At 33.2% G+C, this 22,056-nt stretch overlaps 1 long non-coding RNA gene across 14 annotated transcripts in view; it reads left to right on the top strand.

Moving 5' to 3' along the window:
• Window positions 1-22,056, top strand: part of LOC143225230 (uncharacterized) — a 147,046-nt gene that overhangs the window by 99,411 nt on the left and 25,579 nt on the right. For 2 of the 14 annotated variants that reach the window (XR_013013703.1, XR_013013726.1), the window contains one exon: window positions 16,681-16,736. The exons of 8 other annotated variants lie outside the window; for them this stretch is intronic. This is a non-coding gene — a long non-coding RNA (uncharacterized LOC143225230). Of the gene's footprint in view, window positions 1-1,967; window positions 2,157-14,414; window positions 19,208-22,056 lie in introns of those variants that run through there. 4 more of the 14 variants (XR_013013709.1, XR_013013732.1, XR_013013708.1 and 1 more) reach the window with 4 other exon arrangements.

The raw sequence follows: 22,056 nt of genomic DNA, 5'->3' as shown, positions 1-22,056 counted from the left end.
GGTCGTACTGTTGGAATATCTTTAGTCTATTTTTGTCACTAGAGAGCAGGAAAAATAATCAAAATGGTTAATCTGTATTTAGCACTTATGACAACGCTAGTAAGGCTAGCTACTGTAGTCTGTAGCGTTACATTACTGACCAGGTGAAAGACAGCCTCCTAATAAAATAGCATATCTGCATTTTTCTATGGCTTCTCTCCTATAATAAAAATGGCCTTATATTTAATAAAACATGCAAGTAATTAAATTAATTCTAAAGTTTGAAGCTTCATTTACTTACTAAAACTTCTCAAAGTAAGAAGAGATTACGTTAACCAAAGCTTAAATTTGTAAAATTTGATAATTCCTGTAGTCAGTACTAAAATGATTTTTACACCATAATATAATTAATTTATTTAACTACAAACGCGCAATCCCTAATCCATTTATGGTCAACAAACAATGCATGTTAGATGGCGCTTTTTATTATAAGTTATGAATGCGCATGCATTTTCCTTTCTAACCTGATCTAGCTGAAAAACAAAACAGGAACTTAACAATTACAGTATAATTAATTAGTTATCATAGTAGGTTTGTGAATATGCTCTTTTCCCGATCAAGCCCAAAACTAATTTATACTATTGAGAAAAATAATGGAAAGAAGAGAACAAGATATTAGAAACAAGAAAGAAAATTAACTTTTTAATTTAGTTCGACGAAAAACTAACTAGGATCATAATTAAAATTATTATTAGAGTTAAAATAATTGCACTAGTTTATTTTTTATCAATTCAAATAAAAAATCTCTACCTTAAATATTATTTTCATTTACAAATATTATTCATACTGGATTCACGAGCAAGCATTATATGCGTAATAAAGGATGGGTCACTGTTTTAATCAAACATACCGCTATACAGGTGTATTGTCAGTCGATCAGTAGATACTAAAATGGTTTCACGTAATGGGTGCTTAACATTGCAATTTGTACTGACGTGACGTCAGCAAAAACGCACAAAATTATGCACTATACAGGCTACAATGCAACATGACATATGAACTACAAAAGCAAGAAATAAAAATATATTTGCTCTTAAATTTGGTTTTATTTACTCTTGAAACAGAACACTTTCAGGAACCTTGCAGAAGTACATATAGTTTACATTATTTACGTTACCGTGTTTGTTTTCAGTTAAATTCAAAGGTTCACAATGGGTTAGCTGTTTTCTGCTCTCCACGGGTATCGAAATCCGGTTTTTAGTGTTGTAAATCAGCAGACATACCGCTATGCCACTGGGGGGGCACATGGCTGTTAGATGTGTAATAGCAGTCTCGATCTGTATTCGAGTTGTTGTCAGTGATATTTTATAACTGATCATAATGTTTTGACTTGTCCCACTAGCGCTGATACATTTATTATAATATCTAAACATCAAACTAAGAAGGTTCAGAGGACTAATTATTGTTAGAATTTCGACGTTACGGTTGCGAAGATTATTAAGTAATCCAATGTGTCGTTACAAGAACGGTTGACTAGGAATATTGTTTTAGATATCGTTCACAAAACATAATGTCAGCTACGAACGATCATAAGGTCTTGTTTAAAACTTGGAGCAATATAAAATATTTGTTATTCTATATTTTCATCCTGGTGCATAATATCTTGTTTTTTCTGTGATGTCGTCATTGGATGTGTATAATGTAAATGAATTGCACTTCAGTCTTAGTGGACGAGTTATTTTGTACATTTCAGGTCTACTTCAGTCTTAGTGGACGAGTTATTTTGTACATTTGAATAATAAAAACTATTGCTATTAAATAATGCATGATTAGTTGTCATGTATATTTAGATAAAAACGTAGCTAATAAAGCATATTAAAATCTATATACATGCAGAGCGATAAACCCAGCGAAGCGTCACATTTTAAAGATAATAGATAATGTGTTTTCGAAACATCGTATTAAGACTTAAACCTGCTAGTGATTTATCTGTCATAAGAGTTATAATAACATTCAACCTTTCAGATTCAAGTGACATTATATTTCGACTACATTTTTCGTATTTTGGTTTGATGGAGATTATTCATACCATCATTCTCAATCGAAACTTAATACCCAAGTCTAATGGCTTACAGCGTTAAAATCCAGGGTTCAATTTCTCTGGATGGACACATCAGGTAAAGCCAGAGTTTAATAATGCTAAACTATAAGGTTTTGTATAACGTCGAATCTTATAGAATATGTAGCAATTAGCAGTACGACTGCTTATAGTACAAATACTACAGTTCGCTTTTCCTCGTACTGTTGACATTTTAAATAGCTCAGCATTGACAGTATGACAATATTGTAAGTGCTTAGTTTCTCCTGATCCAGAACCTATTTTGGATTGGTTTATTTTAATTATCGGAAACACCATGCTTAATTTCATGGCTTTTCTTGGTTTATGAACTTAAATGTATTTTTTATATTTCGAGTACCTATTCCTAGAAATATACGGAGTAAATACCTGTGTCATATTATAAACGTTTAGGAATATTAATTTGGTCATTCATAAAGCCAAGTAATGCAATTTACTTGTAAAGTCTCGAAAACAGCCCTTAAACTTCCCTCGTGTGGTTTAGTACTAAACGACCATAACCTTATTATGAAATGCTGTAGATTTGTTATGAAGCAATACGTGATGCTTTTCTTAATGACGAGAAACCCATATGAAGTAAAAATGTAGCTCAGAACGGGTTGTATGGGTATTAACACTTTTACTAATAAAGCATAGAACAACGTTTCGACCTTACTAGGTCATCTTCAGGTTAACCAAAGAGAGAGTTTGCAAACGTTCTGAAATTCGTGACGTCCTCGTGTAGCTTGTGGTTATTGAACCTTCGCACCCCCCTCCCGGCTTGAGCTGTAAGAAATGCATCATGTAATACTTGAACTGGACAAAAAAGGACCTGTAATATCGGGATATTTAAACAGAGTGTGATTTGACTTTTATTCTTTATAGATGATGTGCTTTAAAATCTACAGTAAATTAGTAGTCTAAATATTGAAACTACCTAGACATACATAATGAATATTTTTCTGTTTTAGTTTAATTTAAAACTCAATAGAAGTGAAGTTTTGTTTGTAATTGAGTACGAAGCTACACGCAATCGACTATCTATGCTCTGCCCATCACGGGTATCGAAACCAGGTTTCTAGCGTTGTAAGTCCCCAGATGTACAGCTGTGCCACTGAAAGGCCAGTAGAAATGGATCAAGCTTTATAAAATTCGTTGATTTCCTTTTTATAGAAACATAATTTGTGAGACCTCTACCTGAATTTTGATGTTAATTCCAATGATTAAAACACTACATCTGCAATAAGTATTGTATATATACGGATGTATTTGGTAACGTCCATAACAATATTGTCTCTTGGTAAGTTATCATTAGGCGTGAACGAACAGTCCACTCCTTTCTCAAACTAAAGTAGGATTTGTTCTTTCGTTCAAAAATCTCAAGGTTCCGACAGGTCAGCTTTACTAATAACGTTTTCACAAATAGGTTTATTGTTAGTGGAGCCGTTTCTGTTTATTGTCATAGTGTTTATTATTAGCGGTTTTTTTTTTTTTTTTTTTCTGTATAATCTTTTCTATATTTCATCAGTTTTTATTATTAGCGGGGCTCTTTTCTGTATATTGCCATAGTACTTATTGTAAGGGGTTACTTTTTATATATATTGTTAACATTGATTTCTTTGTATGCTGTTTTGGTGTTTATTGTTAACAATGCTTTTTCGCTGTTTTTTATAACCTAATGATATCTTGTCAGCATAGTATAACGTTGTGACATCTTTTTTCTAAACCTTTTTTAGTGACTTTTAACTCGCTGTTGGTCTAAAAATCGACGTACTTGTGTTTTATTTATCTGTTTAGTACTGACTGAAATATTTTTCTTTCAAATTAAAGACCTTGATAATATCAAACCAGTTTATTTCTCTGGTGATGTTAGATGTCAGGAAATCAGTAGGCTCAGTTAATTCAAAAACACGATATCCTGTATCTTGAGCGCTTTCTAAAGGTAGGCCTTTCTTTAAAGTAGTTTGCCTATGAAGAAGAAAGGCCCATTTCATTTACAGTAAAAGGCACATTCAACCGTACCGCTAACACCCCCCTCCCAACTTCAGTATAACCACGCCTTGAAATCGTTAGACCCTCCCAATTCTCATAGCCCCGCCCTTATGTCCTGTAACTGTGTAATAAAAACAAACAAACAAAATACCATTTTATGTACGTGTAACAAGATTAATTAACATGAAGTTTGAAATAAGTGAAGATTAGTGGAAACAGCTGTACAAACACGTGGTTCACATAAATTTATTTCAAGCTCTACCGATTATAAAATTGTTAGGATTTTTCCACATTCCCATACCAGGATTATATATACTCTCTGTCCAACTTTGTCTCTGTTTAGGTCAATATTATGCACTTAGGCTTCGTTATTAAGCATAACACACTGCATTAACGTTATTATCTTTATTCCTTTGTTATAGACAAGTTTTAAATCAAAACTTCCTATTGGAAGCTCTGAAGTGAAAGGTGTATACATAGGGATGAACACTAATAACACTATATCCTGCACACAGTTGTTATTATTTCCGTTTTATTTTTCATTATTGAATTTCGGTAGCTTCACATCATGTAAAAAGGGGTGAAATGTGTGTTCTTGAAGCAATTTCTGAGCAGAGTTAACATGGTATCATGTATACAATGGCGCCTGATCCACATCATGTAACTCAGAGAAAGAGGGAGCACTTGCATTCTTGAAGCTATTTCTGAGCAGAATGAATTATCACGTATACAGTGGCGTCTGATCCGTATGTGACTTGGAGAACATTTGTTTGTTTGAAACGTGAGATTTCTCTGCAAGTGCATATTCTCCCTACCGTAGTATCATTTTACTAGGAAAAGCTGCGTTTATTGTGGGTTTCGTCGAAAAGGTACTCAGTCGCATCAACTGTCGACAACCAGCATATATATATGAAAATAAATAATCGTCCGAGCTTCGTTATAATTTAATCTATTCTATTATTTCTCCGTATACATAAACTATGAGTCCAGTGCCCCTTATTTTAATCATTTTTAACGTTATAACACACGCCCATGTTTGGTAAGCTATCTAAGCAATTTCACAGAAATATGACCAGTTTGATATGCTAATTTTATTTATATTTAAAGATACAACGTGGAGATTTTTTTCTATTAATCCTGGTGTCATAAGCGGATTTACATAAAGCAAACATATTTCAATAGGTTTTTATATACCAGTGTTCCAGGAGTGCCCACTTGAGGGAGTTTAAAGGCAGTGAAAAATTTTGTTCCAAGATAGCGATTTAAAAAACACTATGTAACCAATTTATATCAAATATTTATATTCATACACTTTAAACTTGCAAAATAAAGACAGTGTTCTCAAGAACTGCTGATTAAGTGCCCCATTTACCTTTGGGAATTACCATGTTATCAAGTCATTCAGTTTTTTTGCGCCCTGGCCCGACACGGTCAGGTGGTTAAGGCGCTCGACTTGTAATCCGAGGGTCGCGGGTTTTAATCCCCGTCACGCCAAATATGCTCGCTTTTTCAGCCGTGGAGGCGTTATAATGTGACGGTCAATCCCACTATTCAATGTCAAAAGAGTAGCCCAATAATTTTCGTTGGGTGGTGATGACTAGCTGTCTTCCCTCTAGTCTTACAATGCTAAATTAGGGATGGCTAGCGCAGATAGCACTCGTGTAGCTTTGCGCGAAATTCAAAAACAAACAAAAACAAAACAGTTATTCCACCAATCTGAGCAAATAAAGAGGTGTTGAGTCTCCGAGGATTCGTAAAATAATTATGAGATTAATGATATTGATATTTCATTTTATGATTAGTTTAAAATGAAGCAATATTTATAAAACTTAGAAAAAAAGCACGCAGGGCTTATGATATGAAGCTATATAGTAACATTTAAATATAGTTTTATTTCTATAGACAGTTTTTTGGAATGAGTGACTCTTCGACATTGAAGAATTCTTGATAAATTAGATTCTAAGCACATGACTTTGTTAAGCTGAGGATGATTTAAGAATGTTGAAACATTATTGTATACTTTATCATAATTAAAATTTTAATACCCGTACCAGCCGTCTTTAGAATACATTTCGACTCTAAGCCGTCTACGCAAGGGATACCTGTACTTCTTAATACTTTTATTTCGGATATTATATCTAAACTTCTTACACAAGAGGTACCTGGTTAAAGGCTCGATATGTCTTTCATTTAAGCTTACTTTTTTGGATCTTGAGCTTGGCTAAAGGTGACTACGTTAGTTACGGTGATTTAAAGCTGTTAATTGGAATTTTAATAAAGACACAAGAAATATTGTAGACCATAATGCTCTGAAGACCGAAATAGAGCAAGGAAGAGATATACAAAGTAATAAGTAAAACAGAAACAACGTTGTTGTTAGAGTACAGTACTTCCCGAAAGCTGGTCTGTCTCACATAATTCTGGATATCTGGTAGTGAGTGGCGTTAATTTCCGAAAATGTTTTAACCTGCAAGTAATAATAACGTATAGTAAAAACCGAAAACTCTTATAACCCTCAGTTACCGCTGAGTATTTGTTATATCCGAAAGTGTTATGAAACAAAATTAATGATATCGGATAGTAATACGGAAAAATTACTCGATTCAGAAGTACTGATGACTGACTGCAACACCAGAAATCGGTCTAACTCACAGTTAATGATAATATATATGAATGCTGAAAACCTGCCTCACCCAGAGCTACTGGTGAATGACAGTAATCTCAGAAACCGGTCTAACCCACAGCTAATGATAACAGGTAGTAACAATGGAAACCAGTTCAAGTCAAAGTGACTTATAAATGACACTAATTTTCGATATTTTAAAGCTGCTTAACCCGGTAACCCTGGAAACCATGATTTATGATATTCCACATTCTGTGGAAGTCACTCAGTTTTTAATACTATTCTAACCCAGAAAGATCTCCCTTTCGAAAACGCTCCGGTTATAAGGGTTTCTATTTCAGTTTTATCAACTTCTTGGACCTACGTGTCTTTAGCACGTGTTTTATCAATAAGTCCAACCTACTTGTTTGGGCCTAAATATGTCAAAAGCGTTATTGAGGATGTAATTTCATTAGTAATTTATTTACACATACACTATGTATGTTAAAATATGTACATGTTTATTTTATATTTTGATATTACGTGTGTGTTACTGTATTCCACTTTAACCCCAGTGACTTATTAACAATGTTTCTAAGTTCAGTGGACTTCTTTGTATTTCACAGGATTTAGATGTTTCTCTTCGCCATTTGATTAAACGTCGATTACTCCCATTTCACACTCGCACACAAAACGAAAACCCATGAATTAGCGGTATACATGTGAGCGAGAGTAAAACACGAGAACAAAAGCGCCACCTGGTATGTTTGTTACGAAGAGGTACAGCCACAGTATTTATCTGCCAAGGCTATTTTTATTTTAAGGCTTATGAATATAAGTGATATTTTTATTGAAATATAAAGAGCAGCTATTGTATTGCCAATATATTAATGAATTATTACAAGTATAAATACTTCATTAGCTCCTTTATTTGAATTACAGTTGTATATTACAATGGACCCCTCTAAAGCAGCCACCTTCGGGACTGAGACAAATTGGCCTGATTAGAGGGGTTCCACTGTACATACTTAGGGATTATGTAAACAAAAAAAAAAGGAACTGTGATTGAATGACCGTTTTCAAGGGGTGGCCGAATCTGAGGGGTGGCCACTGAGAGGGGTTCCACTGTAAATCATCTTGTAAGTTGTCACTAAGGTTAAGTCACACTTTGCACACACAGTGAATTTAGTTGCTTTATTTGTCTTAAATATGGATTGATGCGGATATTGTCTTTTAGCTTCACAAAATAACACTTACAACGTATACAGTGGAGTTTATAATAAAGAAGTGAACCTGCAGATTCAGTATGTATTCTGGCGTTGATTTTCATCTTAATAATTTCCATTGTTTGTCTATAGTAAAAGCATTGTTTTTAAGTGCAAAACTATACCATAGACTATCTGCTCTGTGCCCACCACGGTCGATTTCGAAACCCGATTTCTGGTGTTGTAGGCTCCCAAACGTAGCAATGAGCCGTCGATACACATAATAAGAACAAAGTGTATTTCATAAATGTTATTTGAAAAAAAAAAAAAAAATCTTATGTTTAGTTTTTACAGTTTTATAATTAATAGTCTGTTCATTTCCATTTATAAATTAAACATTTTCTTGAAAAGAAGCATTTTAATATACAACTTTATGTGTATAGCAGCTTGGAGCTTTCTGTAAATAATACAGCTCCGTATTAACTTGGAGTTATTTTAGAAACATACTGTTAGTTTTCCCGTATATATATGTTTCCTCTTGGAGCTCGTGGTGAAGGATTCGTCTCTCCAGATAGAAGTTTAAGTTCCTTTGAGTTTGTGAGGATATAGTTAGTCTCTTTAACAATCTGGAGTTCATTTCAGTTGAGGATACAATTGGTTTCTATCAGCTAAGAGCTCAGAATGAAGAATACAATTTCCTTAATGATTTGTAGCTCACCGGTGAAGTATAAAGTTAGTTCGTGATGAAATAATAATCAGTGATGACGAGAAAACCCACTTGTAGAGAAAAATATATATGTAAAATGGCTGATTTTTACATATATAAAGTTAGTTCGTCTAGTGATTTGTAGCTAACTGTGAAAGATGTAAGTAGTTACCCTAACACCTCGGTGTCCAGCACGGTCGCCACACGCCTCCTGTGGCGAATTGATGCTTTACTTCTGTTACCTATTTTTAATATAATTAATTCTCTAAATAAACAATTGAAAACATTACTGTTTGTTTTGTACCTCTCTGTGTCTATAAATCCAGTTAATTATTTTTTTGTAATGTGGCGAAAATGTTAACACATTCTCCACAGTTTTGCCGACTGTTAAAATGATCTCATTGAGTAATGCAGTTGATCACCTTTAAACTTAAACTCGCTTTTCGGGATACGATTACACTTCGTATCATTAAGATTACTTGAGTTATACTTACTAGCAAGTAGATATGCATTACTCAAGCGTCAACATTTATTGCTCAAAATTTTCTGTCCTTTGTTCAACTCTACCAAAGTTTACTACATAAAATACTTTATTTGTGCTCTACCTACCACATTTATCGAAACCAGAATTTTAGCGTTATAAATACGTAAACTTCCATGTGAGTCATAGGGGGGTAATACTTGAATGAAATGTTCTTTTAAAATGTTTGAGCTTCTATGGAAACATCAAGTTGTATTTTATAATTTCAACTGTAGCGAAGCTGTTTTGTTATTTTTGGTAAAAACTTTCATGACTGTATTTGAGTGACGTCGCTGAGAAATTTAAATTATTTTTACCACAACCAAGTTAGAAGGTGATAAAAAATATAACAAAGTTAAATGTGTCGTTGCTTCATACTGAGGTAATCTTCATAGAAACTCCATTATTCTCTTTATCTCTATGCTGATAACAAATACACTGTAACGCTCGAGTCAAGGTTAACACAGTATTCTGTTGTGAGCATAGCTTATTCCTCGAATTATCATGTTAACTCTACATCTAAGATACCGCCCCCTTCCTTCTCCCAAGGTAATCTTGTAATGTTGGTTCACCTGTACTTCATACGTGAATTTACTAATTTAACTATGTATCTTGTTGGCTGAAACTGCATATTATAATATACAGTGACTTGTAGGTGTGTTCCAAAGTCCAAACTTTCTCCTGAATAATTTACTTTAATAATGATTCGTTTATTGTACAAAGAAAATAAAGACGGACACATATTTATGCACAGAAGTCACACCGAGTAAAGTTTCTTACAAAAATTGCAAGTTGGCTATAAAAACTGATATATTGTTTTTATTTTTATCACTAATTTAATATTTGACATTATTTCATTCTTGGCTATAGAGCTGACAGAATGATTTATTCCTCTTATTAGTGTAATGTTTTGACCAGAATTACGTATTGTTTTGGTCCTCTAGCCGAAAGTGCGATTATTGTCAAAAGATTACATTAATGAGAGAAATACAACCGCTTCATAACACTATAATTTCACTCTTGGCTGTGGGATTGATAGAAGTTTTTACCTATGTATATATATATACGTATTTCAATAATAAAGTGTTTTCTGTTGGCCACACTATTCGGTGTCTATAGCGTAATAACAGAGTGTTTACCAATGGCTAATTTGGTATTTGTAGCCTAACGACAAAGTGCTTCCCAATAGCCACCCTATTTGGTATTTTTAGCTTAATAACAAAGTGTTTAACAGTAGCCACCCTATTTGATATTTGTAGTTTAATTACAATTTGTTTACCAATGACAACCATATTCAGTTTTGGTAGCCTAATAACAAATTGTTTACTAACGGCCAAGCTATTTGGTATTTGTAGTCTAATTACAAAGTATTTACTAACGACTAATTTGGTATTTATAGCCTAATAACAAAGTGTTTACCAATGGTTACGCTTTTTGATATTTGTAGCCTAATGACAAAATGTTTACTAATAGCCATCCTATTCGGTATTTATGGTTTGTTGATAAAGCGTTTATCAATAGCCTCCCTATTTGGTATTTGTAGCCTAATAACAAAGTATTACCAATGATCACACACTTTAACCAATATTTAACTTTATTATTGTGCAATAAATACCATTAATTAAATACTATCTTCCAATTTTTAAAATTTTTAATATTGTTTTAAATATGGTTACCTTAATTTCCCTGAAAGTAGGCCGAAAGCTGCTTTGAGGGATTACCTTATTTACCCACTCGCACAAGTATACAGTAGTGTGCTTTCAGTCAGTCAGTCAGTAAACATTAAAATAACGTCACATAATGGACACTTGCCATTGCAGTTTGTGTTGTTGTGACGTCAGTAAAACGTACACGTACAATGAATCACGAGCCCCCCAGTGGCTAAAAACCGGATTTCGATACCTGTGGTGGGCAGATCACAGATAGCCCATTGTGTAGCTTTGTGCTTAATTCAAAAACAACTAAAACAACAACAACAATGGATCACGAGAAGAATTATGCGCTATTAGGCTACAACACATCATATTATGAATTTCTAAATTCATTCATGCAGTTCCTTGCATGGTAAATGATATCATGTTTTTATTGTTATTATATTTTACAAATAATTTAAATCAAGCGGAAAGTTTGAGGGCTTTTAACGTTAACAATCAGGTTTTGATACCCCCGTGAGCAGATTACAGATTATGAACTATTATCGTGTTATTACTTAAGTACTGAATTATAAGCGTTGTAACGGATTTACTGTTGTACATTTACTTTAGTGCATACGCTGGTTTCTGTACAATTTTCTTTTTATGGATGTAACGTATACTCTTGACTGTGTATTGCGTATGTCTTGCCTGCAATCAACATTTGTAGAACAGTCGTGTGCGTAAAATCAACAATATAATAGATCTGTATGTATTGCTAGTGATTCTAAGTATTGTCGTGAGCTTTGGCGAATGTGTTGTAGAGTCTTGTGTGATTTCTATAAAAAAGCGGCTAGCCAAGAGATGGAGAGAATATATGGTTGGCCAGCTACAGTTAGTGTGCCATATATAAGCCTAAGAACCTATTATTTCGAATATTACAAACCACTCAACTTCGGTGAATCACTTTGGACATTATTATTTCTTCGAGGATATTAAATATCTTTGCTGGAAGGAGTTAGCTTGTACTCGGTGTGAGGCCAGTTAAGAAAAAGACAGGTTACTACTAGTAATAATATCGACTCGAATTAATTTACTCATCATGTATCTGGACCATCAATATAATATTTAGTTCTAGACTGGATATAAGACCCAGTATAGTTTATAAGTTTGTAAAACTATTGTATATAAACCATCATTTGTAATAATTATTAGTAATAACCGTTGTTATAAATGTTATTGTCTTTTTTTGGTTGTATATTAAAATATATTTGCGTTAAAAATGAAAATTGTGTGTATCAATCTTGTTTGCAAGTAACATAAATTTGATACATATTAATAATTAATTAATTCTAGATGCCCGGAAATGGCCAGGTAGTTAAGGTGCTGGACTCGTAATCGCAGGTTCAAATCCCAGTCGCACGAAACATGCTCGCCCTATCAGCCGTGGGTGCTTTATAATGTGACAGTCGATTCCACTATTCGTTGGTGAAAGAGTAGCCCAAGAGTTGGCGGTGTGTGGTGAGGACTGGCTACCTTCCCTCTAGTCTTACACTACTAAATTAGGGACGGCTAGCACAGATAACCCTTGTGTAGCTTTGCGCGAAATTAAAAAATAAACAAATTTCTAGATTCAAATTTTCGGTTATTTGAAATAGTAGTATATTAACATACCTAACATAATAAATCGGAGACTCATCCGAAATAATGATAATACGTAACAGCGCGCTTTGATTTGGTGTTTCCTGAGGTTTAGCTATTGTAGTAGCAGTTAAACCACGATTCTGTTTTGTACCTACTTGCAAACAAGTTAAACAACGATTCTGTTTCGTACTTATTTATGTTCAAATATAAAATTGTAGTTTGCAATGAATGTATCTCTTAGAAAATTGGCATTGGCTTGAAAAAGTTGATACTAAGTGATTATTCCAAGTCAAAATGCGTATAACGTAACGGAGACACGGTTGAAGTTTAATTTATGAATAGCTTGTATCTTTGGAAGGATGAACTCAGATAATAATGGTTTTGAAGGAATATTCCTTTGGAAAAAATCAGGACTTTTCTAAGACTCATGACAAACCTAAAAGTGTAATTATTCTTTCGTTTGTTTCAGTTATTCGCAATAGTGCTATCTGAGCTCCTGAATTTGAACTAATAAAATAGAGAGTCAATAGCACCAACCATCAACTCTTTAGCTACTGAAATCAACTAGTAAGATTTGACCTATATTATTATAACGTGCCCACTGTTCCAAAGTAACTTTATGCATAAAACATACTAAAAGCTTAAACTATTGTGAAGCAAGATTTGCAGATTATATGATATAAATATTGCATTTTCAAAATAAACTACGTATTTCTTCTTAGAAATCTATTGTGTACTCGGACGACACCTATTGGCTAACAAACATAAATTGTTGGATAACTTCATATTTCAACCATAAGTATTTAATTTTGAACTAAAAAATATTATGGCTGAATAATATATATAGACTCTTTTAGAAGGGCACCAGTCCTTTTAAACGGACTTAGTTACTAGGTTACAAAGTATTTCATTCGATATTTTAGTTTTTCAAGTCATTTTAAGCTAGAATATAGCTGTGCTAAATATCCCAAAAAATGCATTTCCAAAACAACATACCCTCATGTACAGGGTATAATTGTTGTAAACGACTTCTCACCTTCAACATTTGGGTTTACTGTTTGTGCATCGTCATCATTAACAAACTTATAGGGTAAATGATATCGTTTTGAAATTTTATTTAGTAAGTAATTCATAGATACTGGTGACTGAGCGGCAAATCTGAGGGTTTATAACAATAAAAAAACTGAGTTTTATTACTTACGGTAGATACAGCTGAGACATGATATCGCGGACCTTTGTGTCTAGTGACAAATTAATGATTCATACAATATAAACTTAATTCTGCAGCGTCAACAAGGAAGTTATACCACTTGACAGCGATATGCTGTTTTCAGAACTTCCAAACTTCGATATCTTTTGTGTGTTGGTATGATACGTTGTTTAATATTTTCACAGCTGTTTAACTGATACGCATTTCATAATTTATAGGAAACATTGAGACAACAAAGTTTTATATTATTTATGTGCATGATACGTAGAAATGTTGCCAATAATTAGAAGTGCACATACATTTTTATTATTATTTTGAAAAAGTTCTCTGTGTGTTCCGATCTTGTTCCAGAGTATTCCAACTTCATAAAACTAAATTTCGTTCACATTTTTCAATTTGTTTGTTGTGGATCACACTGAAAAAATAAAAATACAAAGTTTTTTTTTGGGTTTTACCTAATGCATGATTTGGTATATGGTGGTGATTGTCTGTTTTACTAGTTTATCTTTTCATTTAAATGTACGATAAGGTACTTGTCAGTTCATATCAGTTTTTGTATGTAAGACTTGTGCATTTTACACAATTGGAACGGATCTTGTGATCTGGGCCACTTATTGTAAACTTGCTATGACGATACTCGTATTATCTAACAGTTTCAACTTTAGACTGATGATGTAACATGCTTATGAAGTTGTGAGACGATGATTACCACACTTTTTTTGTTTGTTCAGGACCTATTGTTTCAGTTTTCGTATCTTTGACCGTTGATCGCATTAGTTTATCTCTTCGTACAAGGAAAATTCATATAATAGAGTGTTTGGTTGCTTGCCAGTCAGTTCTGTTTAACAGCCAACGTAATTTCCAGCTAAGTTTACTGGCGTTACAGATGGCAAAATATCATCCTTGCGCACGCGGTGTTTCATAGATTTGGTTGAACAATAACAAACGTGTAGGCAATTTTATTTTCATCGAAATTTATTGGACAAATTTCAAGAAGAATATAGTTGTAAATATCATTTAATAATTTCTTGGAAGCGAAGGAATAGTATACGGTAGTTTGAAATTACTTGTTTCCCATGCGACTAACGTGGTGCCTAGAAGTTTCACATGTTGTTCATCAAGGTCTTAATACAATTTGAAATTTCAAGAAATACGACGATTAGACTGAGTTTGAAATGCAGAAGATAGTCAAGCTATTATTAAGAGATAAGTTAGAAAGCCTTTTGAGATTTTGATTTTCAAACATAGAAGAAAAAAAAACGAGGAAGTTTCTTTTAGTTCTGGTTTCAGTTTTCGGATTTCCTTCGTTCGGTTTAAGATGTTTTTTAATTCGTATAGACTGGAGGTTCACGTATTACACCTTACAGGTTGAAGATACGTTGAAAGAAAAGATGACAACCTGTTGAAAGAAAGTATAGAAAATTATGAAAAGAATATTGTGAACTCGTACTTCCGTAATTAGAAAACAAAGTGGATAACAGGAAGTTTATGTTAACTTGCATATTTGAAACACGGAAGTGACGGAATTAATACATAGTAAACCTGAAGAGGAAAATGAACTTCTAATAGGTTATCAAAGAACCTCAGAGTAAGGCCATGAAGTTCAGTATGGGAAAGATTCAAAGATAAGGATTTAAATGAATGAGAAAGGGGACTCAGTGAGCAATTACGTATGCTGTTCTTACATAAATTTATCCTACTCTTGAATACTAAAAAGTTGTTGTTAAGCACAATGGGCTGTCTGCAGTGTACTCACGTCAGGTTCTCAAATTAACTGTTTAACCACTGGGAAGTAACAGTATTAAAATAAATGGCTTAGAAAGCTTAATAATGGAAATTATGAGAAAGAATATAAAATCCATAAAATAGCAAGTAACTCCACATAAAACTCTGAAAAGTGTAATTTCTAACAATTTTATGTTTTATGTTGTGTGTATAGTTTAATCGTGGAGAGGTTTTCTGATTTTAGCTGTATTGTTTTGTTGTGTTATACTGTATGTATATTTATTGTAAAGTATGTTTTTGATTTTATTTGTATTGTTTTATTATGTTATACTCTATGTATCTTTGTTATAAAATATGTTTTCTGGTTTTATTTGTATTATTTTGTTGTTTTAGACTATATGTATATATTATATAAAGTATGTTTTCTTACTATAACCGTATTGTTTTGTTGTTTTATAGTGATTTATAGTTTATATGCTGACAGATTTTCTTATTTTTCTGTATTATTTTCTTATTTATAGTATATGTGTGTAGTTTGTATGTAAACATATTTCTAATATTCTACATATGTTTGTTGTTTTACGTAACTTATAATCTATGGAAGTTGTATATCATGAAATATGTGAGTTAAAACGCGCAGAACTAAGCTAACAGCACTCCGAGGGAAAATATCAAATAAACTTCTTTTTTTTGTGTGACGTTGCACAGAGATACAGTTGCAACGGATCCCCGCTGGTACAGCGGTAAATCTACGGATTTACAATGCTAAAATCAGGGGTTCAATTTCCCTAGGTGGCCTTAGCAGATAGCCCAATGTGACTTTGCTATAAGAAAAACACACATTTATAACGCGTAGAGATTTATGAACTAATAATTTTGTTCGTCACTAGTTTTGAAACTGATATAATTTTTCTATGGAACCAACGTTTTTGGTGAATATTCTAATTTAACGTGCACATATTAAAGTATAGGTTTAAGTTGTACTATTTTTAACTCGCATGGAATTACCGTTTCTTCTATCAGTTAGTATTATAAACTAATTGTAGTTATTGGTTTATAGTGAAGATAACAAACGCATATTTTAAAACAGTATGATAAGAAACATTGAATAAATATGAAAATTCCTTCAAGTTTGTACGTCACAGCTATTTAGTAAAACTTATTAAGTAAAAATGACAACTATATAGAATATTATGGTTTAATTGAAACTAATCCTATTTTTCATAAAGAGTTATTGTTAACGTATTTCTATTCTGATAGATATATTTGTTTAGCCAGTTTTGGTTACTAAAACGACGATGTTGAAGTTTCAAACCAGAAATAAGAATTTTGATTTATATGTTGCTATAGGAGACGAGTTCTGTTTGCTAGATATTTCAGGAAGGTGGTTGGTTATCTTGACGAAGGTAAGTGGAATCTGGTTGATTATTTTAATACGTCATGTACGACAAGATATACAAAATTAAGGGAACTGAATTGCAACGCTAGGGGAACTATTAAAGATGTAAGTTATTCCTATATGCTTTTTAAAGTGAAAACATTTGTCGAGCAATATTTTGGGAGCCATACGCATTTGGGGAAAGGAAACGGCTACTGTGTGTCCTGTTGTATATCAGCAAGTTCAATTGTGGCCGTATAATTTGTTTCTTCAAACACGTTTTAAGATAATTATTTCACAAGCAATATAAAATAAAAGTGTTTTTAATTGTGTTTTGATCTGCGACCAGCTCCGACTTATTGCGGCCTACCAATGGGTCACGATTCACAGAGGTTGACGTTTATTATTTGACATGGTTTATACATGTTCAAACAATATAAATTATGCGTGAAAACATACGTAACATGTACATATAGTGTTGTTTATACATGAAGCTGTGTGTGGCCCTGTGTCTGTGGAATGTGTTATGTATTAGGTGCATTAAATAATACTTTGACTGTGAGTCCTCTTCTCTGGTAGCATAATTAATAACTTGAGTAACATTTTATACACAAGTAAAATTAATTGTCATTATTTTTGGAACATAATATGTGTCTTAGACAATGGTGATTTAATTATGTGTCTTTCTGTCTACAGCATTTTACGTACATCCAGCAACATAGGCATGTAAAAATAAAAACTTTGGATTGCTTGTAACTACAAAATTATTTAGGTTTTTCTGTGAACGTTTTATAGATTAAAATCACTTGTTCTTTGCTGTAACAACCTCTTTCATAGAATACGGGCCAAGTTTACATGTTCTAAATCCATAGGTAACGACAAAGCTTTTGATCCAATGTTTGTTTTGTGTAAATTTTCTAATCTGTTTTGTTTGTTTTAGCAGCACTTATCTTGTATATTTTTTAAAAATCTACCATGTCTATTCTAACAAAGCCAACTTTGTACAGTGTTTCTAATCTGCCATGTTTGTTCTAAGTTTATGTTGTGTAATATTTATATTTGCTACGTATATTGTAAGAGTGTTTAGGCTATGTAATGTTTTTAATCTATCCTGTGAAATTTTTTTATCGTGCTTCTCCTAAACTTATTTTGTGCAGTGTCTCTAATCTGCCGTGTTTGTTCTAAACTTATGTTGTGCAATGTTTCTAATCTACCGTGTTTGTTCTAAGTTTATTTTGTGCAGTTTTTAATCTGCCGTATTTGTTCTAACTTTATTTTGTATAATATTTGTAATCTGCCGTGTTTGTTCTATGTTTATTTTGTATGATATTTATAATCTGCCATACCTGTTCAGACTTTACTGAATGCTTGCGTTTTGCTTAAACTGTTGAGTCACTGAAATGTGTCGTGTTAGTCCATGTAGATAATATTTGGAACATGTTGACACAATCCACCGACATCAGAATATTTATACTTTGTTTCTATTAATTTTACTGAGCTTCTTTTTTGTCTTTAATTCTCTTGTAATGTTTACTGATGATATATAGAACTTGGAATATGAAAATGAAAACAAAATAACTAAAAATGAATTTAGCCTGAACGTTACTTGAAAACATAGATAAGTTCGTTATTATGCTAAGCGAAACATCTTTTGTCTTAAAATACCCATTTGACAAAAAAAAAGTTCTTTTTTTCATTTTGTAGAGTTTTATCTAACTATGTTTAAGTTTTCCATCTAACTCTCTCTCTCTCACAGTTGTTTTGTAGAGGAGACTTAGCTTCAGAAAGGATGGTGTTCGTGCATGTGCCGGCAATGAATGAACTCTGCAGTGAGGGTTTTGGGCTTCTTTCACTAGTTAGACTTCTCTCTTAGGTTGCATGAAACTTTCCTTTGGATATGCACACCCCTTTTTTGTTATTTTTATCTTTAAACTTTGTAATTTGCACGAATATTAACTCTTTTCTTGCATGGTTTGCTTCATCTCTATCCCTATCTGATCACCATAGCGTCATTCCAGCCGTGCGTTTACATGTCAGTCTCACCTCTGTAAATGCATCGTCTGGAATGTTGGTATGTGTAGATGTTCTCAACACTTATCATTTCAGAAGATACGTTAACATGAAGTTAAGCCTAGTAATGGTCGCATCTATATATCATAGTGTGTTTGTTTCAAAAGACGTTAAGCCTAATGGTGAATATATCTGTATATCACAGTGTGTTAGTTTCAAGGAAAGTTAAGCCTAATGAAGGGTGCGCCTATATATCATAGTGTGTTAGTTTTCGACGATCAAAGGGCTAAAAGAAATCTCACTAAAGCATGGTACAACATTCACGTATATTCAAGAACGTTTTGCTTCTTAGACAACATCAAAAGAGACAGAGTATTGTGAACAATGTAGATTTCCTGTTTATGTCCGAAGGGCCAAATGTGTTTAGCCATCAAATTGTTAGCGTTATGTGTAGAGATTATGATTATAATAAAATACATTTATAATTCTTATAATGTTCTAGTGTAGTTATAAAACGGCACACACACACACACACACAACTGATAAGTCTGTTTCCATTTCGTACGTATCCACAGATATTTGTATTTTATGAAAATATTTTTTACATTCAAGACCTTAAAGTTTTTTATTTTTTATCAAAGTTATGGCAAACTATTCTTTGCTTCTGGGAATGCTCGGTTCAGTGTGATATCGGCCAGTGAAAACGGCTCAGTTTGCTACAATGTCTGTTACTGGTTACAGTTTAATAAGGAAAAAGTATACCCAGAAATACTATAATACTAATACCATACGTTTTTGTGTAATGTCTTATATTGAAACGTAATATTGTTCAACAAAATAGGTAAGGTTAATGTCTGTAATGACATTTCGTGTAGTTTTTGTACTATTAGCCCTGATTAAGCCGTAATGGCGAAATGCTAACTGAAAAAGTTTTATTATTATATGGAGAGTAAAATTGTTTTTTTTTTTTACTTTAATACCAAGAAATTTAAAGTGGTGTCTTTTTATTATTGTAAAAATCTTTGAATTATAGCTGTAAATTATTAAAAAGCACTAAAATGTAGAAAATAAAAACAAAAGTGAAATTGAAATTATCACAATTTTTCAGAGAGGGATAGAATTATAATAGATTTCTTACATTTCCTGTCAAGAAAGTTTTCACAATTTTCTAAAATGGTGGTACGATATGGTGTTTCGTATATTATGTTGTATCTGATGTAACGTAATATTTTACGATGGCTGTTTATTATCAGGATTAGCAGTGGCACGAGGATATTCTTTGACAGCTGTTTCACCTATGTATGTTGCTAAATGCTATTACATATCTATTCATAGGTAGTTTCAGCATAGCTCTTTTTCGACTTACACGGATTGTTGTTATTAAAAAATAAAAAAGTATATATTTCAGTTGAATACTATATTTCTGTGTGATTCAGTTATTCAAACCAGATCTTCTAACCACATGACGTTCAGTTGAAAGTTTATCAATATTAGACACCACCCGTGTATGGTGAATTCTTTTGCTGTAGTTATTTTTCTAAACTGTTGTGACTTAATCTTATGACATCTCTCAGTTGTGTAATTATGGGATAATCATTAGAGAATGGAATTCTTTTGGAGATTCTTCTTGTGGCTCTCAAAGACCCTTGAAACATTTATAACTATAAACATTTTTTCTGAAGCTGTTTTTCATTTATCATGTAAACCAAAAATAATCTGCCTAACATTGATGGTTAGGGCGCTCGACTCATCAGCTGAGGTTCACGACTTCGAATCCTCGTTGCACCAAACATACTCGCCCCTTCATCCGTGAGGCGTTATAAAATTACGATCAATCCCACTATTCGTTGGTAAAAGAGTATCTCAAGAGTCGGCGGTGATAACTAGCTGCCTCCTCTCTAGTCTTACACTGCTAAATTAGGGACGACTAACGCAGATATTCCTCGTGTAGCTTTGCGCAAAATTTCAAAACAAACAAATTTTTTGTTTCCAGATGGGACAGCGGTATGTTTTCGGATTTACAACACTAAAATCAGGGGTTCGATTCCCCTCGGTGGGTACAGCAGATAGCCCGATGTGGCTTCGCTATAAGAAAAGAAAAACACACACACACCATTCACACTATTACTTCCTGAAGTGAAAAATGTTACTTCCTGAAGTGAAATTGTGCAAAATGGTTGAAAAATAAGTGGAAAAGAAACAGTCCGAAGAAGCTTTCTGTTTTGATAATTGTGTGAGAGTATTCCGACAAATCTTAAACCATGAACATAATTGACTTTAAAAACCAAGCAACGACAACAGAGTGTATCACCGCAGTTTACCATTTATTCATGCAAACAGATAAAAAAATAACTGACCTTGGAGAAACTTGCCATTAACATAAAATTTCAGTTACCTTCAAATTCAGTAAAAAATCTGGGCCCAAACTCAAATCATTACTAAATAAAAATTACTCGGAATCATACAATATCAACATCATTTATAGAATAATGTGCAATAACTGTCCAGAATTGTACATCGGAGAAGCCCCCCCAGTGGCACATTGGTATGTCTGCGGACTCACACCGCTAAACACCGGGTTTTGATAGTCGTGGTGGGCAGAGCACAGGTAGCCGATAGTGTATCTTTGTGCTTAATTCTAAAAGAAACAAATAAGTCATTGGAGAAACTGGAAGACTGGTTTGTTTTGTTTTGAATTTCACGAGGGCTATCTGCGCTAGCCGTCCCTAATGTAGCAGTGTAAGACTAGAGGGAAGACAGCTAGTCATCACCACCCACCGCCAACTTTTGGGCTACTCTTTTACCAACGAATAGGGGGATTGATCGTCACATTTTAATGCCCCCACGGCTGAAAGGATGAGCACGTTTGGTGCGACGGGGATTCGAACCCGCGACCCTCAGATTATGAGTCGAGTGCCTTAACGACTTGGCCATGGTGGACCAAAGCTGGAAGAAAAGTTAAGACCAGATTTACCGATCATAATAAATAAAAACCTCTAATATTTATCACCATTGCAGCACACACACAAAACACTAATATTAAACAAAGACCAGACATCAGCAAACACAAAATAAAGGAAGCTATCTTGATTAAACAAAACGACCTTACTGTAAGTCAACACACAGTAATGCCAAATACCCTTTGCTAATCTGTTAAGCAGTCGAACTTCAAACCAAAATATTTTATAGGAATTTAGATGAAGATTAATTGATAATCGTCACTAAAATATTTGTTACCGAGAAGTGAACATCCGGGGTGCTGGAAGATAGACTCATCTTCCTTCATTCCGCAAGAGGAAATTATTATTTGTTTAGAGCTTATGCATATTAACTATTGA

This window comes from Tachypleus tridentatus, chromosome 9, assembly GCF_004210375.1.
Source record: "Tachypleus tridentatus isolate NWPU-2018 chromosome 9, ASM421037v1, whole genome shotgun sequence".
Classification (NCBI taxonomy): domain Eukaryota; kingdom Metazoa; phylum Arthropoda; class Merostomata; order Xiphosura; family Limulidae; genus Tachypleus; species Tachypleus tridentatus.
Note: the sequence above shows the minus strand (reverse complement) of the source record. Positions and strands in the feature narration are given on the sequence as shown.